At 44.1% G+C, this 6,174-nt stretch overlaps 1 long non-coding RNA gene across 1 annotated transcript; it reads right to left on the bottom strand.

Moving 5' to 3' along the window:
- Window positions 1-4,787: 4,787 nt before the first annotated feature.
- LOC120788647 lies at window positions 4,788-5,765 on the bottom strand. Its single transcript, XR_005707274.1, has 3 exons — window positions 5,620-5,765; window positions 5,478-5,525; window positions 4,788-5,374 (listed from the first exon to the last, which is right to left on the bottom strand). It is a non-coding gene; the product is annotated as an uncharacterized LOC120788647 (long non-coding RNA).
- Window positions 5,766-6,174: the final 409 nt, after the last annotated feature.

The raw sequence follows: 6,174 nt of genomic DNA on the forward strand, positions 1-6,174 counted from the left end.
ATGATGAGATAAGCAGCTGCAGACAGCTCAACAACAAAGTGATTATAGACTGAAAATCCAGAAAAGTCCACCAGACCAGACTCTCCTCTCCAGAGGGATGAAGGTGAATGTTCTTCAGATGCTTCCTTCAGTCTGAAGTTCTTTCTCTCCCTGGTTTTCTGTGTTCATCAGCGCTGAAGATGGTCAAGTGGAGAAGGACACCGACCAGCGATGTGGAAACACAGGATCGAATCCCAGCTCAGACAACCTCAGGTATGTGGCAAAGGTGTGTGTGTGGTGTGTGGTGTGTGTGTGTGTGTGTGTGTTGTAACAACAAACAAACAAAAAAAACAAAAAACTCAAAAAAAACGGACGAAATCAAAAATCACTTTGCGTACATTTCTCTGTACATTTCCGTTCTGCCATCGACTGATTGAACTGACCTTTGAGGGAACAGAGACCAGGTAAGTCCAGTGGGGTCCTCGCTAGCTGGCTTTTTCCCTGTGGTAAAGTGTGTGTGTGGTGTGGTGTGTTGTGGCAAAACAACAAAAAAAAAAAAAAAAAAAAAAAAAAACCACCGAAATCCACTAAAAAAATCAGCGTGCATTTCTTCGTTTATGAATTTCCGCATCCATTTCCATCAATTTCTGACATTGGATGAACTGACCCTCAGAGACCAAGAGAGACCAGTAGTCCAGGTCCTCCGCTAGCTGGCTTGGAAAAAGCCAGCTAGCGAGACAAGACTTTGTGTCTGAGGTCATTATCTAATTTATTTTAGTTTTGTTATTTGATTGTCTTGAAGGTACAAATTAGTGTCAGCGATTAACTGTGAAAGCTTGGATGTTGGAAGGAAGGAAGACCAGTGCTGTGTCTGAAACTTCTCCCTGATTCACTCATTCATCAAAAGCCAGCTAGCAAGACAAGATTTTTGTGTCTTACTACACTGTCTAAATCATTTTAGTCTTAATTACACAGAACAAAGGTATGTGACAAAGAAATACTATGTGGTTTGTGGTGAAAGTGTAAGTGGTTTCCAAACAAAAACAACTCATTCTTGCAATTCAGGATATTCAGCCTTCAAATTTGGGGCACTGACTAAATTGACCCTGCAGGGAACAAAGAGCAAGTGCCAGAGCAGGTAAGCAAAGCTAGCTTTGTGGCTGGTTAGCGCAGACAAAAGAAGTTATTTGACAATGAAGTGTGTGTTAGTGGTGAACATGTGTGTGGTAAAGCCCTCAGTGGGGAACTCACTGATAATTTTTTACATCAGTCGTATAAAATTTGACAAATGTCTGTCTGAAGGCTAGTTAGAAGAGTAAAAAGATCTGGGGGTGTGGAGTTAGAACGAAGTGAGCTCCCCAGACCTCTGGAGCCCCCCCTGATCTCTGCTGCAGGCTACAGGCTCCAGGACACATTAGAACCCACCAGCATAACACAATCTCTCACCCAGCTGTCAAACTGGTGCTACTGACCCCTTTACAAGAAAGCGGACATTTGAGGGCACGGAGAGAACGTAAGTCAAGGTAGCTCGCTGTGTCTGAAATCAGTCCCTATTTACTAAACGCTGCACTCTATTTACTGTGCACCATTTTATTTGTGTGCGGGTGTAGGTTTCATGCGGTGTATACACTATATTCCCAACCTTTTTAGCTTGTGACTCCTTAAAACAAAGCAAGATCAACTTCTGACCCCACATCACCGCAGGCGACCAACTCCACCAAAGGAAAATCTTGTTCTGTGTTTTGTTTTTAGAGGCTTGAAGGGATAAAATGATCCATTAATTCACAAGAAGGGGCCAAGAGTAGAGAAACGTAATAAAAAACAGCATCAACATAATGCTGTTTAGCAGAACTATGTTTTTTATTTCTGGTTCTAATCCTGTTAATTGTTTTTTTGCGACCCCTTGTGAAATACGTCAGCCACTGCTGACTGAAAAAATATCCCCCCGCCTCTCACCCGGAAAAAGAAAACAGTCAAGTTGAAACCATTTCAAACCGGAGAACAGAGAGAATATAAAATGGCCTCATCCTCGCCGACTTACATCTGACATTAGTTTAATCACATGCAAGTTTTTAAAAATTCAGTGGTTAAGTACGAACCAGCAGGCAGCACTTTATTTGTATGAACCAAACCGGCTCCGTCTACATCTTCATCATTTCAGAAACCCACTGCTCTGCTCCCGCTGAACCGGGATCACATTTCTGTTTGTTTTCACTGTGTGATTCACAGTGGTGTGGGGTCAAAGGTCAATGAGGGAAGGGTGAGGGGTGGTATGGCGAGTCAAGGCCACCGGGAGAGTCTGAAAAGGCAAAACAAGTTCGAGAGCGGGAAGAAGGATCGACAGAGGCTGAAAACCTGACAGCAGTTTAGTTTGTCTGTCTGGAGGATTTCAAAATAAAAGCAAGCTGGCTGACTGTCACTGTGTGGCCTGCGCGGGGCGGCGTAGGGTTTCACCCAATCAGCACTCTCAGCAGGCCGTGCAACCCCCCCATCAGAAAGCAACTGATTTAATGCTCTTTTTAAGGTGATAAAAATCTATTCTCTTTGTGTGATACAGCTTTTAAAATGTAACGTACTAAGTTTCCTTTAGTTTTGAGTTACAGAAATAATGAAAGCCAACCTCAGCACATTGAACAGCTCCGTTAAAACAACAGTTCGGTGACGATCCCAAACCAAATATAGAAAGACTGGATAATGTCAGAATATGGGTGCGATTTGCTGGTGGAATGGGGGGGTTGCCCTCCCTGGTCCATATATCCCTGCCTCTGCTGAATTATTTTTATTTATCAAGTAAAAAGCGCTGCAATGTGAGAAAAGTCTGTAGTGCGAACATCAGTAAATTAAGAAATGGACTCTCACCATCAGCGCTCGTGGTCATGTGACATCGCCTATTCATGTCTATGTTGACAGCACGTTGTGCCATTGCATTTTGTGATTATTGTCTATTAAATAATTTTAGTCTGTGATTGGAGTTTTGGCTGAGTGTCGTATCCATGGCAGTGAGAGGGGGGTTTCATTCTGACAATGTTAAATTAGCTTTTAACCTTTTGTTTTGTTGTGCTCAGGATGATCACATCCCCCTTGTGTCCGAGGAGGAAAGGACAAGGCACGAGAGTGGAAATATCGCGCTAGCTAACGACGACTTAAATTTTAAACCGCTGATTAAAATATTCCTGCAAATGCAGTGGTTAAGTTCATTTTCTGAAATTGTTCATAATTATTATAACAAATGTTACTTTAACAGCTACGAGAAATAACGGGCTTCATAGTCTATATATGTGGTTTGTGATTTATTTATATGATGAACGTTTCAGAAACATCCCAACGCCCACCCCCTCTGACTTCTGGACAGATTCATACAGACAGTGTGTTTCCATCCCCCAGTTTAACGCACATTTGTAATTAAGCCATAAAACCTGAGTGGAAACATCAGAAACCCAACAAAACTAGCTGTGTGGATAAAAGCCAAAGTGAATCAGCCTGAGTGACCAAACTCTGACGTACGTGAAGCATGAGGACAGGAAACCATCAGGTCTGTGAGGAGCCACGAGGAGACTGGAACCTTCCTCACATCAACACATGAAACATCAGGTTTCCATCACGTTCTCCACCCGGTTCTCCATCGTCTGAGCTCCGACTGCAGCTCATCTAACGACCTCGTCTCGCCGCGTCCTCTTCTTCTGTGGTGGTTTCACGGCAGCGACTGGAGAACCGGCTCCACCAGCTGTTTATCTGCTCATGTTCACACAGCAGCGGTGGAGGGAAACAGGACCTGACTCATGTTTTGTTTTTGCAGATTTTCTGGAAATTAAGTAAAAATTTGGAAACTTGGCATCAGCCAGAGAAGTTGATCCCCTGAATATTAACATAACAAGGGAGAAAAAAAGATAAAGACGAAAACATTCAGTGTGCTCAATGTGACACAATAAACACACACACACACACACACAGTTAACATGCAACTCAGCAGCCATCATACAATATTAAACACCATCAGTCAATATTTCCACTGATCTGCAGACTCACATCAGCACTTTTCTCCCTGACACACACACACACACACACACACACACACACTACACGTTTCTGCCACACATTGACACAGTGTATAGGGAGTGGAGTTGAGAAGAAAAGGCTTTAATGATCAGTCATGTGAAACAGCTCTGAGCAGCAGCTACAGAGCACAGAAATATTAAATATTAAATCAGACAAAGTGACAAAGTGAAAAAATAACAACAACAAGTTACGTAATATACTGTTATTGAACGAAGTATAGTTTATTGATATGTACGTGAGATCACAACAGTGCTCCACTCATTTTCTGATCCTTATATTTGGCCTGTTTTGCCTTTTCTTGTTCTCCTCAGACTGTGTGATTGTACAGTGTTTCCTCTGCCTCATCTCACACAGATGTGAAGCTGAACTTGATACAGAGCGCAGAGGAAGAATCAGCTCATCCGCTGCAGCAGGTGGATCCATATCTCTCCAGTCCCCCGACAGTCCGGACGAAACGCCCTGCAGATGGAGGTTTCCCTCTCAGATCACCAGCAGCCGATACATGTAGCAGCAAAACGCTAGTTATCGGCCGACGAGACGCCTCCGAGCGAGCCGCGATTAATGCCGACAGGGAGACGGATGTTTCGGGACACCGCCGGTTGTTTAACGCTGCGTGTTGGTCCGGCACAAGTCACCTTCGATGTTCCTCTGTCCGCCATCGATCCCCACAGACAAACAGCACAACAGGGGAAAACAAAGGAGAACAAACTGATCCGCAGACAGCGATCAACATGATGCAGCTACACTGGGGACCAACTTTCAGTTTCTACTTTAGGGACGTAGATCAGGCTAGAACTGAAGTCATTAGGGGGTTTTTAGGGTCTTGTCAGCTCATAGCCTGGTGAACGCTGTTCATTTATATTACCTCTGTAATAATGAGCTGCGTCTTTGTGGCTACTTTCACAGCGACAAGCTGTTTGAACACATGATCCAATCAAACAAAACCAAATCCTATCAAAAATCATAACTTGCTGCTGTGTGAAATAACATCTTTTGGCTCATTGATTGGTTGATTGATTTCTTTTTGATTCCAGACTTAACCTCTCATCAGCGGGGCCGGTCAACAGGGGGCGTACGTGTGGCGCCCCGCCGGCCACCGAGCTTAATTCAGAGTCGGCAAGCTTAGTATTATTATCACTATCATTATTATTAAATAGTAAGTGGAAGCACATGAATTGGTTTGTACTTTTTAAGCATTTAGATATGAATTCAAATGAAGTCGTACAGTATGAACTTAACTGCAAGACGAGTCTTTTTTGTATCTTCTTTCCTAGTGGGACCGTCCCAGATGCAAGACGCACTAATAAAGCACTGGTTCCTCCTGATCCGCCTCCATCTGCTACAAGTAAAGCGGAGTAAAAAACCAATAAAACACTGAGATTTATGGGTGATTGGCTGAGTAGCCAATTGAGACTTCAAACAATTTCTCATGTTGTCAATACCTGTAACTTATGGTTAGAGAAGAGACCTGTAGCCGCCCTGTTCCGTTCCTTGAAGGAATAAAGGATTAACTCAGGTCTAATATTTGTGGCACCGCTGCACATTGCAGTGGTTTGAGCTCATTCACCTTCTTCATTTCTTCACCTTCTTTCTATCCAGTATCACATCGTCTGCGTCCAGCCCCTCGTGGCCCCACCCAGGTGAGAAATCACCAGCTGCCACCACCTCTGATCACTGTTTCCAACCGACTGGGAATTGACAGCGACTGAAACGTTCTGTCCAACCTCAGTCCTGCCATTGGGTCGTTCTCCATCCGTCTCCCAGCACCACCACCCCCATCTCCTCCTCCTCCCCGCCCACTTACACACCTGTTTCCTTTTCCCTATTATCCGTGTCGGTATCAATGCCACTTCTTTTCCACCAGTTCTTGGCCAGATCTCAAGCTCTTCATCGCCCTCTAGCCACTCTTCCTGAACTCTGACTTGTTTGGCTTCTGTTCTTTGTCCCTTTTACCTGTTCAAGTTTCTGGACCTTCCATCTGTTTAAAAACCCGCCGACCAGCCTTGCCCCTTTGGACAGACTCTGTCTGTGTTACCTGTAAGTTTTTTCCTTTTAATAACGTTTTGTAAGTGCTCCTGCCCGCCCCAGTGTCTGCATTTCTGTCCTCCGTCCTGCGCTTCATAGAAAAGCTCAAAGTGA

Source organism: Xiphias gladius, chromosome 4 (assembly GCF_016859285.1).
Source record: "Xiphias gladius isolate SHS-SW01 ecotype Sanya breed wild chromosome 4, ASM1685928v1, whole genome shotgun sequence".
Taxonomy (NCBI): domain Eukaryota; kingdom Metazoa; phylum Chordata; class Actinopteri; order Istiophoriformes; family Xiphiidae; genus Xiphias; species Xiphias gladius.